Source organism: Nannospalax galili, unplaced genomic scaffold (assembly GCF_000622305.1).
Source record: "Nannospalax galili isolate Female #2095 unplaced genomic scaffold, S.galili_v1.0 scaffold212, whole genome shotgun sequence".
NCBI classification, from domain to species: domain Eukaryota; kingdom Metazoa; phylum Chordata; class Mammalia; order Rodentia; family Spalacidae; genus Nannospalax; species Nannospalax galili.
In genome coordinates, this window is record NW_008333884.1 from 3616255 (window position 1) to 3633920 (window position 17666).

The 17666-nt window shown below is 42.6% G+C and overlaps 1 protein-coding gene and 1 pseudogene across 4 annotated transcripts in view; both read right to left on the minus strand.

Moving 5' to 3' along the window:
* Smg6 (SMG6 nonsense mediated mRNA decay factor) overlaps window positions 1-17666 on the minus strand; it is a 288855-nt gene that overhangs the window by 45581 nt on the left and 225608 nt on the right. The gene's annotated exons all lie outside the window — the stretch shown is intronic.
* LOC108490626 lies at window positions 6362-11671 on the minus strand (annotated as a pseudogene).

The following is a 17666-nucleotide window of genomic DNA, read 5'->3' on the forward strand; positions in this document are numbered from 1 at the left end:
GATCCACCTGCCTCTGCCTCCCAAGTGCTGGGATTAAAGGCATGTGCCACCACGCCCAGCAAAGATATCTTCTTAAAGAAAATATTTTTATGTGTATGAGTGTACTGCAAATGCACCTGTGTTGTGGAAGGCATGTGGAGGTCAGTAGAGGGCATTGGATCCTCTGGGACTGAAGTTAAGGATGGTTGTTAGCTGCCGTGTGGGTGCTGGGAACCAAACCCAGTTCTTCTGTAAGAGCAGCCAGTTCTTTTAAACCACTGAGCCATCTCTCCAGCCCCTGAAGATATCTTCTGAACAAAGTGATCTCAGATCCCCTGAGTAAATAAATACCCAGGAGTGGAACTGCTAAATCACTTTCCATTCTTTTTGTTGTTGTTGTCATTTTTTCAGACAAAGTCTCACTATGTAGCACTGATTGGCCTGGAATTCACTATATAGACCAGGCTGGCTTTGAACTCACAGAGATATGTCTGCCTCTGCCTCTCTTGTGTGTGCCACAACGCCTGGTTGCTCTTTTCAGTCTGGTGTTTTTTTGTTTTTTTTTTTGGTCTTTTTGAGACAGGCTCTCGCTGTAGCCCCAACTGGCCTGGAACTCACAAAGATCCAACTGCCTCTGACTCCAGAGTGCTGGGATTAAAGGCGTATGCCATGCCATGATGCCGGGCTTTCTCTTTCCATTCTTAAAGATCCTGATGATTCTGGACAGTCATCTTGGAAAAGAGGAAAGACAGTTCTGCTACTGAGTTTGATGCTGGAACACAACTATCAGAAAGGGCAACGCCAGGAGCTAGTGTGGTCCTTTTGGAAGAATTGAAGTCTCACAATTTGAACTAATAGCAAGTGGCTGGAGATAATTCTGATGAAAAAAGGTGGTTCAGGCTCATCATATGATAAGCTACTCAGGAAGACGTCGAGAGTTTGAAGGCAACATTAGCACAAAGTCCCCCTCTGGTCAGACCAAAGGAAGAAACAGTGGACCAGTGGATAAAGCTCCAGAATGGAAAATTTCTATTGGTATCCAAACTAAGTTTTTGGCTTTTTGTGAGGCTTGGAAAGACTTATACTGATGTTTTAATCACCTGTTTAGTGTTCTGGAGACGCTTGTCAGAGGTCTCACTGAGCTTGCTCCAGCAGGCAGAGGAGAGCTGCTGGCTCATGCACTGTACTTATGTGAGCTGTTTCTTTCCCATGGCTGTCTCCAACACCCCACAGCTCCCTCTGGGTCACTTGGAGGGTATAAGCCAAATCTGTGAACTGCGAAGGCGACTGGGTAGGATTTTAGGCTAACGTCTCATTAGATCTGAAGTCAGGTGGGACCTCTTAAGAAGAGCCAAGATACTAAGAGGTAAGACACAGTTTGTGGAGATCAGTCTGCCAGAGACATGCTTCCAGGACAATCATCACAAAGCCCTGAAGCTCTTGGGTATGTCTCATCAAAGTCTTTAAATGTGAAAAGAATGCCGAACAAACTCAGACAGGGCTGTTCTCATGAGCTTGCAAGAAATCCTTTGAGGAGGTTCGTGGTAGGGCTATGTGCAGCTAGCCAGAACTTGATGGTTTGCACTCCTCACTGGTCAGTTTCTTGGTGGCTACAGTGTCCCAATTTACCAGGGAGGCTGGGGTACAGATGAAGCAGTGAGCGCAGCTGCTAAGGTTTAGATGATTTCATCTGATTATCACAGTGATCTTGTGAGATAAAAAGAGCAAAAGGAATGCCGGGCGTGGTAGCACACGCCTTTAAACCCAGCACTAGGGAGGCAGAGGCAGGTGACTCTCTGTGAGTTCAAGACCAGCCTGGTCTACATAGTGAGTTCCAGGACAGCTGGGGCTACAGGGAGACCCTGTCTCAAAAAGACGAAAAAAAAAAAAAAAAAAAAAAAAAAGAGCAAAAGGAAACTAAACAGCAGGGAAAATAAACATCAGAGATGAAATTGGATTTGAGCTCAGAGTTGTCTTATTCCAAAGTCAGTGTCCAGTCCTATCACTATGTAGCCTCTCAGGAAGGTGACAGTCCCCCAGCAAGGGCAACAGGACACTTCTGGAGAAGAGACAGTACTTTAAGTAAGCACTTAAAGGATGCAACACTTTCTCTGGCTAGGTAGTAGTCCAAGATCACCCAGGACAAAAAGAATAATTTTTTAAATCAGAGTTGTCTTATTCCAAAGTCAGTGTCCAGTCCTATCACTATGTAGCCTCTCAGGAAGGTGACAGTCCCCCAGCAAGGGCAACAGGACACTTCTGGAGAAGAGACAGTACTTTAAGTAAGCACTTAAAGGATGCAACACTTTCTCTGGCTAGGTAGTAGTCCAAGATCACCCAGGACAAAAAGAATAATTTTTTAAAATTTTATGTTATGTTACCACAGTGCCAGCATGCCTGGCTTTAAAAAAATACTTTATTATTTTTATTTTATGTGTATGTGTGTATTCCCTGCATGTAGGTAAGTGCACCCATGTCGTGCAATGCCTTTGGAGGACAGAAGAGACTGTTGGATCCCCTGGAACTGGAGTTTTGGACAGTTGTTCGCTGCCATGTGGGTGCTGGGATTTGAACCTGGGTCTTCTGCAAGAACAGTCAGTGTTCTTAACCGCTGTGCTCTCTCTCCAGCCCCCCAAAATAATAATTTAAATGAACTTGGATTTAGATGAACACAACCGAATGGGTGCTTAGCTATACTACATGAAAGACCCATAGTAAAATAAGATTGAAAACTTCTCAAGGCACCTTCCCTGAAAGGAGTTTTGCCATTCAGATTAACGTTATTTTCCTGTACACAATATGAAAAAAAAACCTATCTGATCATTCAATAAGCCAAGTCATTCTAAGAAACTAGCCATAGATAGATGCTAAGATAAGATCTATATAAACTGGGCATGGTAGCGCATGCCTTTAATTCCAGCACTTGGGAGGCAGAGGCAGGCCCATCTCTGTGAGTTGAAGGTCAGCCTGGTCTACATAGTGAGTTCCAGGTGAGCTGAGGCTACAGAGAAAGCCTGTCTCAAAAAGATTTTGGAAAAAAAAAAAAAAAAAAGGGCTAGAGAGATGGCTCAGTGGTTAAGAGCACTGATTGCTCGCACAGAGGATCCAGGTTCGGTACCCAGCACCCACATGACAGTTAACATTCATCTGAAACTCCAGTTCCAGGGGATCTGACACCATCTTCTGACCTCTGTGGGCACTGCACAACTATCAGAGGTTCACTTATACACATGCAATCAATATACTTATACACATAAAAAATAATAAATAAAATATTTTTAAAAAGACAAATAAAAAGACCCATATATAGGCATCCTCTGAAAGTTCTCTCCACTACACACTCTGAACTCTTACACAGGATACCCTGTACAAAGGAAAGTCCATTGGAGATCATGGACACAGGAAAGTAGAATCGAAAACTATCTCCTCCTACCTGGTGTCCTGAAGATGTAAATATCTGTCAGTCCTAGAAACATATTATGTAAGCAACAGGATATGTTGTTCATCTCTTAAACCATGATTTGGGAGCAAGGTATGAAACAGGAGAAAGAGGGAGAACAACAATTTACTTTCAGCTGGGGGTGTAGCCCAGAGTACACGTGTATGATGTGTGAGGTTCAATAGCTAGCATTAAAATCAGCTAGCCAGCCAGCTAGACAACAATTTCTCAGGGAAAGACCAGGCTTAGGGAGGAGATGCTGAGATATAGCTTTTTTTTTTTTTTTTGGTCTTTTTGAGTGCTGGGATTAAAGGCACCACCATGCCCAGCTATACATATCATCTTATATATCTTAGACTAGCCTAGAACTTACGTAGTTGGGGATCACCATGACCTTCTGATCCTCCTGCTTCCACCTCCCAAGTGCTGGGATTACAGGCATGTACCACTATGCCAATTTATGCAATTCTGGAGATCAAACTAGGCAAGCACTCTACCAATTGAGCTATATCTTTAGCTCCAAGATGTTGATTTCTGACTGAGATCCCAGAGAACATTTCCTTGTCATAGAAGAATCCCTTTGTATCCCATCTCTTTCCTTCTCTCTTTTCTTTCCATGGGAAGTTTCTACAACTGTCTGCTCTCTGAAGACATGCCACTGTCCCCTGCCCTGTTACGCCAGAATTCAAGCAGATAAACTGTCAACATGCTGGGAAGGAGGGGGTTCCTCAAGGTAACTCTGCTACCTGAGCAAGAGAGACTATAGCAGTGAATAGAACACACTGCCCTTCTTTGGAGACTTCAGAGTAATCTACTTACAAAGGTTATAGTTAGGGAAGAGTGAGAAGGTAGAGAAAGAGAGGGAGACCTTGACCAGAGGGCTCAAGTTCACAGCTATAACTAAGTCTTCTCACAAAGACAAAATTAACTAGACCCTTGTGATCATGATAGAAGGAAGGAGAGTATTGGGAAAATGAAAAGGGTTAAACTTATATAGGCCACTGCATACATAGGGGAGTGTTAGAGGAAAGTGTTCCAAAGCTGATGACAAGGCAGACAGGAAGCCTCCAAGGTCTTTCGGACAGGAAAGAAGGAGTGAAATTCTGAGTCTTGTCTTTCCACAGGATTTCCAATAGGCATCCAAAGACACCCTCCCTCTTCCCTAGGGCATGCTGACAGTTGGGAATACTGCCCTTCAGGTCAGGCAGGGCAGGGATCTAGACCTTTCAGGAGTTCATGAAAAGATTCAGTCAGGACTCAAACCATGAGCCCAAACAAACTGGACTGTCATTTCCTGTTGGGTTTCTATGCTATAAAAAAATGGGGTACATAGCTGGGCATAGTGGCACACACCTTTAATCCCAGCACTCAGGAGGCAGAGGCAGGTAGATCTCTGTGAGTTCCAGGCCAGCTGGGGCTACAGGGAGACCCTGTCTCAAAAAGACCAAAAAAAGGGGGGGAGGTTAGGTATGGGGTGGGGGAAGTGTGCCATTTACAAAGTGTTCTCACTATATTCTGTGGAAAATGGAGTATGCAGTGTAGACACTCCAGGTTCTGACTTGCAAATCTAAGTGAAAACTAGCTGCTAGCTGCCTGAGGCTTAGCGAGATAAAGAGGATCCCCCCCCCCCAAAAAAAAAACCTTTCTGCTCCCTGTCTGTGAGCTTCTAGGGAAATGATGACAAACTTGTCTTGAACCACCATAGCAAGAACAGGCTCGGACTCTGGCAGCTTCTTCTGGACCCCAGTTCATTGTGCCGTGTTCTTGAAGAGTTCTGATGGAACAAGCCATCTGTGAGGGTTATTTAACTTGGAGCTGGAAGAGGGTGAGGATGTGGAAAAAATAAACCAAGCAGCCAAAGGATGGGGCCAGAGAGAGAAGGCAGGTGGCATGTTCATGGGATTGTGAGCCAGAGCTGAGTGGGGTGGGACTGCAGAAAGGAATGGTGCGGAAAGGAGGCCAGAATGAGAAAGGCTGGAACGCCCACAACAGCATGGTTTCATTTCCAAAGTGGTGTTTTGTTGTTCTCCTGCAAGGGCTCAAAAGCCCTCACTTGGAAAATTTCCATTCTAGGAAAAATCCTGGGGTAATATAACTGTACACACACCTGACTTGCCTTCTGGAAAGCTACCTAAGCTCTGCTCACTTTCTTGTTGGGCCTGAATCTTAGCCTACCAAGTAAATGGAACATATTTTTGACAACCAAAGGTACAAGGCAATGACAATAGCTAAAAGAGTAAACAATGAAAATGTTGGAAGATCCAAGGGTATTTGCACGAATTACAGATAAAGCAACCAAAATTTCAGGGTGATCTGGGAAGATACATGGGAAGCTGTTGTGTGACAGGATTGTAATGGCCCTTTAGAGTTCTTCCCTCCCTCTACGCACATCTCTCTCCCTGTGGCCCCAGCTGTCAATCTCACAGAGATCCAACTTCCTCTAGGCGTGCTGCCACCACAGCCAGCCCCACTTGGAGTTCTCTTAACAGCAACCTTTCCTCACACTGAAAACACATATTGAGAAAAACCTGTATTTTATAAATGTATAACATCTTCACTTGTTTCATGCAGCCCAGGCTGACCTGGCACTCTATTAGTAGACAAGGATGACTGAGTTTTAGTTTTCTTTTTTTTTTGGTCTTTTTGGGACAGGGTCTCCCTGTAGCTCCAGCTGTCTTATGTAGACCAGGCTGGCCTTGAACTCAGAGCAGAGATCCGTCTGCTTCTGCATCCTGAGTGCTGGGACAAAAGGCATGTACCACTACACCTGGCTGACTTTGAACTTTTTTTCCTTTCTTTCTTTTTTCTTTTGTCTTTTTGAAGCAGGGTCTCCCTGTAGCCCCAGCTGGCCTGGAATTCACTATGTAGACCAGGCTGGCCTTTAACTCAAGAGAGATCTACCTGGCTCTGCCTCCCAAGAGCTGGGACTACAGGCGTGCGCCACCATGCCCGGCTTGAACTTTTTTTCAAAAAAAAGAAAAAATATGTATCAGTTGTTTGATTGGCTTCTTGGTAAGAATTTTAGAAAACTAATCTGTGAGGATCACCCCATTTGTTAGAGCAAAAACAGATGGCATAAAGCCCTAGAGCTGAGAAATAGCTTTGATCTTTTTTTTTTTTTTAATCTTTTTGAGACAGGGTCTCCTTATAGCCCCCGCTGGTCTGGAACTTGTAGACCAGGCTGGCCTTGAACCTGTCCACCTCTGCCTCCTGAGTGCCGGGATTTAAGGCGTGCACCACCATGCCCAGCAGTTTGTTCTTTAAAAAAAAAAAATTTTATGGGGGCTGGAGGGATGGCTCAGTGGTTAAGAACACTGGCTGTTCTTGCAAAAGACCTGGGTTCAAATTCCAGCACCCACATGACAGCTAACAACTGTCCGTAACTCCAGTTCCAGGGGATCCAATAGGCTCTTCTGTCCTCCTTGGGCCTTGCACACAGTGCACTTACCTGCATGCAGGCAATACACGCATACACATAAAATAAAAATATTAAAAAAAATTTTATGTAAGAGCTGGGTGTGGTGGCTCTTGGGAGGCAGAGGCAGGCGGATCTTTGTGAGTTTGAGGCCAGCCTGGTCTACACAGTGAGTTCCAGGACAGCTCAAGCTACAGGGAGACCCTGTCTCAAAAAGGAAAAAAAAATTTTTATGTGGTATTTTTATTTTATGTGTATGTGTGTATTGCCTGCATTTATGTAAGTGCACCTTGTGTCATGCAATGCCCAAAGAGGTCAGAAGAGGGCATCTGACCCTTGGAACTGCAGTTAGGGGCAGTTGTTAGCTGCCATGTGGGTGCTGGGAATCGAACCTGGATCCTCTGTAAGAATAGCCAGTGCTCTTAACTGCTGAGTCATCTCTCCAGTCCTAGCTTTGATCTTTGACAAAATTTTTGAGTTCACAGCTTTCAGATCAAACTTGTGCTGTTCTGTGATCTTGTATTTCTGTTTCTGTGTCAAAGATCTCATGCCCCTATGTGCCTGAGCTTCCTTATTGAAAAGCATAGGTGAGACGCTTGAGAATTTTTATTTTGCAGGTATCAATTTTTGTGGAGGTGGCAATGATGACAAATTCTGGTGTGTTCTCTGAAGAGGAACCTGACTGAGAAAGAGGTCCACCCAGGCGTGGTGGCATATGCCTTTAATCCTAGCTCTTGGGAGGCAGGCAGACCTCTGTGAGTTCAAGGCCAGCTTGACCCAGTTCTAAGGCAGCTGGGGCTACAGGTCTTAAAAAAGACCGAAAGAGAGAGAGAGAGAGAGAGAGAGAGAGAGAGAGAGAGAAAGGGAAAGGGAAAGGGAAAGGGAAAGAATGAGAGATCCAGTCACAAGTAGCAAGTCACTGCCCAGCTGCTTCAGGAAAACTTCCCTCTTGCCCCTGTGGCACCCTAGTGAGGATGACCAGGATGCCAGGGTGATGCTGGAGTTCAGCTTTTTCACATACTGACTGAAAGATTTTTGTCATGGCTCAGCAGCTTCTGTGGCCCGTCTTCAGTAGGATAATACCTAGGCATTCTGCAAAGTTTAACCACCAGGGTACCACCACTGTTGCCACCACCAACTGGTTTTGTGCCAGTGGCAAGAACCTCCTTTTTTTCTTTTCAACTTTGGACTTAACAGTTGAGTATTTTTTGTACAGAGCCTTTCTGGACTACATGACAGATTGGGAGTATCTGCCAATTTCTCTTCTCAGGACAGGGTCTCAGCTAGAGTGGGGTTTCTTCTTTGGCTTTAAACCTGAACCCTTTTAGCTGTACTTGCACCGGCACCATCACCAGCCTTCTTGGCTGCAGTTTGCTTCTCCTTTGTGTCGGCTTCTCAGTTTTTTCACCCACTATCTTGCAACATGGGAAATAAAACCCCAGTCTCTTCCAGTCTATAAGCAATGACTGGTGGTGTCTAATGAACCTTGAACTCTTCAACTCTGACCCTCCTGCTTCTATCTGAATGCTAGGATTTCAGGCCTGCATACTGGGCCAAGTTGATTTTATTTCTTTTTGAAACAAGGTCTTGCCATGAACCCAGTCTGGTCTTGCTTCAGCCTCCTGAGTGCTGGGATTTTAGGCATGCATCACCTGACCTGGTCTATCATTCTCACTTCACAGAGAGTAAATGCAAACCCAGGCAGAATAAACAAACAGCCTATACAGTTTTCTTAGGTTCAGCACAAATGACAATGAAGACTGACCTGTGTAGAATAGGCAAACATTTTGGCAAACTGGCATGAGTGTACCTCATCTGATCCATTCCCGATCATTAAACTTCTGTTGTATAACCTCAAAAGATTTGAAAAAGAGTCCAAGAAAACTGCTGTTAGAATATATGCTTGTTCTGTTTTGCTGTTAGGGGTTGAAGCTATGGCCTTTTCACACCCTAGGCCAGAGTCTGCCATTGAGCTCAATACTAGACCCATTTTTGGTTGGTTTTTTTTTTTTTTTCCCCCTTGTCTTTTTGAGACAGGGTCTCCCTGTAGCCCCAGCTGTTCTGGAACTCACTATGTAGACCAGGCTGGCCTTGAACTCACAAAGATCCACCTGCCTCTGCCTCCCGAGTGCTGGGATTAAAGGCGTGTGTCACCATGCCTGGCCCCCATTTTTTGGTTCTTTACTCAACCTTTTCTAGGCAGTAGACTAAGAACAGGTTTCCATACAGCAACCCAGTGTCAATGGTGCTTATTCACCTTTTGAAACAAATACCTAGGACATGCAAACAACTATAAATCACTTTGCAATATAGTTTCCATGTTATATACTAATAAGATGAAGAGGATAAAACTCTGTACCAGCCTGAACTAGGGAAATCTAACACAACCTCAATTTTAAATCAACAATATAGAAGTATAAAAGCTGTCGTTTAGGGCTGAAGTCATTCTTGTTCTTAACAAAGCATCAATACTCAGTGTGTGCACCTCCTCTAGGAGGTACACATGATATAGTTTCAAGTCGGGGCTAAACTGAAGCTGCATAGTAATGCATAGCTGAAAAACATAGTACATCATAAAAGCACACACATAAAAGGCTGAATTTTAAAAACAAACTCTTCCAGCAGGGTATGGTGGCACATGCCTTTAATCCCAGCACTTGGGAGGCAGAGGCAGGCGGATATCTGTGAGTTCAAGGCCAGCCTGATCTACACAGTGAGTTGCAGGACAGCTGGAGCTACAGGAAGACCCTGTGTCAAAAAGACAAAAAAAAAACCCAAAAAACAAAAACCTCTTCCTACCTCAGGTTTATAGACCATTCTATTGACCTATGGTCAATTTCTGGTGTACATGGTAGAGATATTTATGCATATATATTGCCAAATGTGATTATCTATGAGCTCTCACTTTAATCTTTACGAATGTATTTATATAAATGTCAATATAATATACAATATATCTATACATCACAGAGATTATCAACATCACCTTGTGAATTACATTTTTCTCTCAAATGCTAAAGGTAATCAGCAATGAAGTTCTGGAACACATCCAGAAAAGTCTAACATGTTTACTGCAAACAACATCTCTGTGTTGAGAGGACTGATAGGACTGCCTAGTAAAGGCTACAAAGAAAGCAGACAAGAGAGAGCCCCTGAAGATGTGTTCTAGTCCATCAGCTGTGCTCAAGTTCAACAGGCCTGGGAATGGTCAGCATCAACAGACTCCTCAGTCAGGAAGTCTCAAAAGAGAAAAGGCTGGACATAAGGGATTGCATTTACATGTCAGTAAAGCATGTAACAAGTATGTATTTGCTTCAGTCTGCATGCTGCCCAAAAGAGCTCCCATACCACAGCAAACAATGTCTGGTAGGAGGGCTACAGGAGACTCTGTCTTAAAAAGACCCCCCTCAAAAAGAATATTAAATTCCACGAAAGCAAGAACACTGTTTTGTTCACGCTGTATTCCTGTTCCTTGAATAACTGTGACAACTTCAAAGGCCAAAAACATGTCACAATGCAACTTTTTCTTTTCTGTGAAAATAGGAAACTGCTTTACCTTAGTGTGTAACTCAGGTGCTATGGAAAGAGGTGCCTATGTATCTGAAGGTTTATATACTACCTTTAATGCCCATTTCCTTATCAAGAATGACACAGTTGTCACAATGCATAAAATAAGATATTTGAGGTGTTTCAGGCTGATCTCTGTCTCAGGTTCTATGGAAAAAGTAAGTGGGGCTGAGTATAACTTGGTTCTTTCTAGACTACATTCCCCAAATATTCTAAGGGAATATTTCAGTGAATGCATTTAATACATATTTATTAAGCACCTGGTATATGTCACATGCCCTATTCAAGGAACCAGGAATACAGTGTAAACAAAACAATGTTCTTGCTTTCATGGAACTTAATACTCTACTTTTTTTGAGGGGGGGGTCTTTTTGAGACAGGGTCTCCCTATAGCCCCAGCTGGCCTGGAACTCATTACATAGACCAGACTGGCCTTGAACTCAGAGATCCACGTGCCTTCTGCATCCTGAGTGCTGGGATTAAAGGTGTGGGCCACCATTCCAGCTGAGCTTAATATTTCTGAAAGACTAAGAATCAAATAAGTAGACAGTGGTAGGATGTATTGCAAAAAAAAGTAAAGCAAGTTAAAAAGACAACACAGGGGCTAGTGAGATGGCTCACCAGTTAAGAACACCGGTTGTTCTTGCAGAAGACCTGGGTTCAAATCCCAGCACCCACATGGCAGCTAACTGTCCATAACTCCAGTCCCAGGGGATCCAATAGCCTCTTCTGACCTCTGTGGGCATTGCACGACACAGGTGCACTTACCTACATGCAGGCAATACACAAATACCCATAAAATAAACAAACAAACAAAAAACAACACAGTGAGAAAGAGTACTGGTATTTATAAGATGGACATGGAAAGGTTCTTAGATGAGATGACAATTGGTCAGAATTGAAGGAGTGAGCCACAAAGCAGAAAGGAACTTAGGTGGCCTTCCGAGGCAGGTAACTAGAGCATCGGGGAGCTACACACATAAAGGAAGAAAAATTGGTGTTTTGAGGCCTGTCTACTAAGAGGAGTTTATGTAGCTTATATGCCCTCCATGCAGTTTCTGGAAAGCTTCCATCACAGATGAGAGTTTTATGTTGAATTTTAAGTTTGACCACAAATATTTAAACTTCCCTGGACCACAAATATAGTATCTTCTTGTGGTTTCCCTGGCACCAAGTACATATTTACAAATCTCTATATGTCTGCCTGTTATTTAAATTTCTTACAGAGGTGCCAAGGTCTCTAGTTGCAATTTACCCCCTCTCCACTCCATGTTGGTAGGTATGAACCTTGAACAGGGTTTATTCCTGGGGGAAAGAGCTGCCTTTACAATTGAAGCTTAAGGTCTTAGTTAAATTTCTTATTACTGATTTTCTCTTTAAAAAATTGTCAATGGAGGGCCTGTTCCAAGTTCACATATTTTATTGCAATAAAAAACTTGAAAAAGTACCATACATTTTTGCACTGGAGTTGAGAATAAAATTTAAAACAAAATATATATATTTTAAGACAGGGTCTCCCGGGGCTGGAGAGATGGTTCAGAGGTTAAGAACACTGGCTGTTTTTGCAGAAGTCCCAGGTTTGCATCCCAGCACCCACATGGCAGCTAACAACTGTCTGTAACTCCAGTTCCAGGGGATCTGACAGCCTCTTCTGTCCTCTGAGGGCATTGCACAACATGGGTGCAGTTACCTACATGCAGGCAATACATGTATACACATAAAAATAATAAATAAAATATTAAAAAAGGGTCTCCCATTCTGTTGTCTAGACTGGCTTTGAAGTTGCAGCAATCTTGCTTCAACTTCCTAAGTGCTAGAATTACAGGTATAAGACATCATGCCTTGCTAAATAAATCATTCTTACTTGTACTAAAAAGCAGAAAGCAGAAAATGTTAGGTATAATGAGCCCCAAACTTCTTTTTAAAAATTTATTTATTTATTTAGTTTTATGTGTAAATGTTTTGCCTGCATGTATTTAAGTGTACCATGTGTGTTCAATGCCCGTGGAGGTCAGAAAAGGGATCAGATCTCCTGGAAATAAGAGTTACAGACAGTTATAAGCTGCCATGTGAGTGTTGGGAATTGAACGCAGGTCCTCTGAACACCCAGTGTTCTTAACTGCTGAACCACTTTTCCAGCCCCATCTCAAACTTCTATATATGTGCTTTACTTACCAACTACTGAAAATTATGACCTGCATAAGAGTTAAAAAAACACTGGGGAAGCTGGGCGTGGTGGCACATGCCTTTAATCCCAGCACTTGGCAGGCGGCTCTCTGTGAGTTCAAGGCCAGCCCGGTCTACATAGTGAGTTCCAGGACAGCTGGGGCTACAGGGAGACCCTGTCTCAAAAAGGGGGACTAAAAAAAAGAACACAGGAAATCATTTTTATTCTCCAGCTGGACTTTTGACAAGCTGGTTTAGGAAAGGACTCTGGCTCTACAAGAGCAAAAATTTCTCAAATAGTTCATTGGGTTAGCCCTAATCCTGGGGTCAGTTTCTCTTACACCTGCCAAAAGGGCCATGTGGCATTCTTATCAAATGAAGGCACTCAGGTAGGTCATCTGAACCCCATGAGTGTCAAAATAATCATTCCTAGGTATCTGTCACTGTCTTCATCTTTGTCTTACAGAATCTTTGGGTTTGTCCTCATTCATTCCGGGTAGAGGGTAGTGGGGGACCAAGTGGCAAAATGGGATATCCAACCAATTGGGCTGTTCCCTCCTGAGTTTTAAAGGAGAAAAGCAGAACTGCTTGTTATGAACTAACACATTCATGCATATAAACCTATGTAAGGCAACTGGGGAAATGGCACTGTAGGTAAGGATACTTGCTATGCAAGCCTGAGGACCTGAGTTCAAATCCTCCACACTCATATAAAAATCTGGCCATGGTTATATATAATTACATACTCCTGTACTTCCAGTGCTGTAGGGTAGGGTGAGCACTACCTCTGGGGCTTGCTAACTGCTAGTCTAGTTGCGGGTTCAGTGAAAGACTCTGTCTCAAGGGAATAAGGCAGAGAATGCTAGAACAGGATACCCAATGTCCTCCTCTGGCCTCTGCACATGCATAAGTACACACATACACACATGGGCACATACACCTCTCCCTGCCTCCTCTCACAGATATTAAAAATAAAGTGTTTTAAATCCATACAACACATTCTAAGGAGACACCTTCCTTAATAAAATGAACAACCTTTAAAGTATTCAACGTGGAAAGCTACAAATTAACTTTTCTGCTTTTGATTTAGAAGAAGCCAAGGTTTAACCAACTAGTCATCCAGAATCCAAGTTTATTTGATACAAGATGCTTTCATCATACTGCCCAAATTTGACTGCAAGAAAACTTTTTTTTTTTTTAAAGGTGAAGTAGACATAGATGAACCCTATGTCCACACTGGCCCCAACATTAAATCCCTGGGTCTATCTCCAAAAAAATGTTGATGACATAGGCAAGGCAATTAGAAACTGGATAGGTCTGAAGATTACAATGAAACTGACCATTTAGAACAGATAGGTGCTGATTAAGGTAGAACATTCTGCCTCTACCCTCATCTTCAAAGTCTACAAAAAGTTATTAAGAGACCCAAAGAAATGGAAAAATATTAAACTGTGCAACTATAAGATTGCTTATTTGTTTTTGTGAGAAAGGGTCTAGCTATGTAGTCCAAATTGACTTTGAACTCATGATGCTCCTGCCTCAGCCTCCTGAGTAGTGATAGCCTTGTATCAAACATCACTTTTTTTTTTTGGTCTTTTTTTTTTTTGAGACAGGGTCTCCCTGTAGCTCCAGCTGTCCTGGAACTCACTATATAGACCAGGCTAGCCTTGAACTCACAGAGATCTGCCTGCCTCTGCCTCCCGAGTGCTGGGATTAAAGGTGTGCACCACCACACCAGGCTTCAAATATCACTTTTGATGAGATTGTCAACACTGCTGGACAGACTCAACACCCATCTTTAGCCAGAGAACTTTCTGGAACCATTAAAGAGTCTGGAGACTGCCTAGTCTGTGGGCTGCAATGCTTATGGTCACCACCCTTATGAGATAATAAATGGCATCAACAGTAGTGCAATGGAATGCCCAGCTTGTTAAACAACAGAAAATATTTCAATAAAAGATCATCTCACCATTAAAAATAAGGAAAAAAAATTAAAACCTTTTTTTTTTCCTCAGTCCTGGGAGCAGAAATCAGGAACCTTGAACATTTTATGCAAGGGCTCTACCACTAAGCTACATCCACAGATGTAGCTAGAAATTAAGTTGTTTTTTTTTTTTTAAAAGGACTAGTATTGATCTGCATTTAGAATAACTTCCAATGCCTCTATCTTATCCTCCTTTCCAGTTTTCTGCTGAAATGACTGATGAAAAGGTAACCCATGCCAGAACATGAGGAATTTTCTGCGAGATAAACTGCAGATGGGAATGGAATGAGGAAGAGGACAGCTAACTACAGTTCAGCCCTTTGCAGGCTTGATAAGAATGTAGATGAGGCCTTAGCAGCACTAACCCACTAATAATACCCTCATTTTGGAACAACTAGACCAAAAGCCAAAGTGGGTTGTGATCCAGTTAGACTGACTGTCCAACAGCTATCAGAGGAAACTTTTCAACTGCTGGTTTATAATTGATGAAGCAGAAGACAACAAAGTTGAGGCATCTAACACAGGCAACAGACAAGTTGAGAAACTTGATGTCTTCCAGTAAACAAAAGGTTTAGGTGCCTGCTACAGTTATAGCTAGCCCTGCTTTCCTCTTTACTCTCCTGTAGCTTAAAACAAACATATCCTCTTTTCTCTTTATGTGTACCTAAAAATCTTGAGAGCCATCTAAACTCTCATAAGAAATATAGACTCATTACAGTGAGGATGAAAAATCATTAACACATGAAAAGGCATTGCATTTCAACAAAAGGGTATTAATTTAAGAAATCAGTCAGTATCTGGGCTGGACAGATGGCTCAGTGGTTAAAGGAACTGGCTGTCCTTGCACAGGACCTGGGTTTGGTTCCCAGGTGCCACATGACAACTAATAACTATCCTAACTCCAGTTCCAGGGGATCCAATGTCCTCTTCTGGCCTTCGTGGGCACTGCATGACACAGGTACACTTACACACATGTAGGTAAAACACTCATACACATAAAATTAAAAAATATTTTATTTATTTTTATTTAATGTGTATGGGTACATTCCTTGCATGTAGGTAGATGCACCTATGTCATGCAATACCCGAGGAGGTCAGAAGAGGGCATCGGGTTGGATTCCCAGGTCCTCTGCAAGAACAATCAGTGCTCTTAACCACTGAGCTATCTCTCCAGCCCCATAAATAAAAATTTTTAGAGATCAGTAAATATTCTTGAAGATTAAAAATAGGTGAAAACTTTAGAAACTTTTAAATTAATAGTAAGACTTAATAGTAATAGTACAAAGATAAATAGACTAGTGGACCAGAACAGAATCTAGATAGAGGTGCAAATATATAATGACTGACTGATAACAAGGGAGCATTGTAACTCAGTAGGGAAAACTGGTCGTGCTGGGTGAACTGGATATCTAAATGATCCCTAGCACTGAAGAAAAAAATATATTAATCATTGTGTTCAGCAACAGACACTGGGTATGGTGGTAAATACCTGGAAGTCTTACATTGGAGACGAGGAATTCTAGTTTGAGGCCAGCCTAGGCTACCTTGCCTTAACAATAAACAAACAAACAAAAGCCCTAAATATCTTTGAGTGAAAAGAAGAATTACAGACTGAGATTTTTCAATACATATATATCCAACACAGATCTCCTGTAGCCCCATCTGGCCTGAACTCATTATGTAGACCAGGCTGGCCTTGAACTCCTAGAGATCTGACTGCCTCTGCCTCCCAAGTGCTGGGATTAAAGGTGTGAGCCACCATGCCCAGCAAGACTTATATTAAGAAGATTTTTTTTTGAGACAGGGTCTCCCTGTAGTTCCAGCTGTCCTGGAACTCACAGAGATCCCCTGCCTCTGCCTCCCGCCTCCCGAGTGCTGGGATTAAAGGTGTGCGCCACCATGCCTGGCTTTAAGAAGATTTTTTTAGCAGGGTGTGGTGGTGCACACCTTTACTCCTAGCACTTGAACTACAGGGGACCCTGGGATTAATGGTGTGTGCCACCATGCCCGGCTGGTCCATGTATTTTTTTTAAAAAATACTTATTAATTTTATTTTATGTGCATGAGTCTATTGCCTGCATGTGTGTATGTGTACCCATGTCATGCAATGCTGGGGAAGTCAGAAAAGGACGTTGGATTCCCCTGGAACTGGGGTTACAGATGGTTGTTAGCTGCCACATGGGTAAGAATAGAACCCAGGTCCTCTACAAGAAAAGCCAGTGCTCTTAAGGACTGAACCATCTCTCCAGTCCATTTATGTATTCAATGCAACATCTATCAAAATTCCAATGACATTCATTCTTCACAGAAATAGAAAAACAATCCTAAAATATACAAGGAAGCAGAAGAGAGTCCCCAAAGTCAAAGCAGCTCTGAGCAAAACCAGCAATGCTGCAGGTACCACAATACCTATCAATTTACAGTACAGAGCTACAGTAACAACAGCATAAAAACAGACACAAAGATGAATGGAATATACTAGAAAGCTCAAAAATAAACCCATGTAGTTAAAGCCATCAGACTTGACAAAGATGTTGGCGATAAAACAGCCTTTGCAGGAAATGGAGCTGGGAGAACTGGATATCCACAGGTAGAAGACTGAAACTAGACCTCTATCTCTTTCTTAAAATAAAATAAAATAAATTCAATGCTAGGTGTACTGGTGCGCTACAATAATTCCAGCACTTGGAGATGGATGTAGGAAGATTCAGAATTCAAGGCCAGCCCAGGCTACTTGAGACCCTGCCTCAAAAACCTAAATAAATAAAATAAATTAAATAAAACTTCAAATAAACTAAATAATTAAAAAACAGATTAGGGGCCAGCACTTGGGAGGCAGACGCAGGCAGATCTCTGAGTTCAAGGCCAGCCTGGTCTACATAGTGAGTTCCAGGATAGCTGGGGCTACAGGGAGACCCTGTCTCAAAAAGACCCCCCCCCAAATAACAAAAAAAAACAAAAACAGATTAGGGTTAGGCATGATGGTGCATGCCTTTAATCCCAGCAGAGGCAGGCAGATCTCTGGGCTACATAACAGGTTCCAGGCCAGGTGGGGCTACAGGGAGACTCTATCTCAAAAAAAAAAAAAAAAAAAAAAAAAAAAAAAAAAAAAAAAA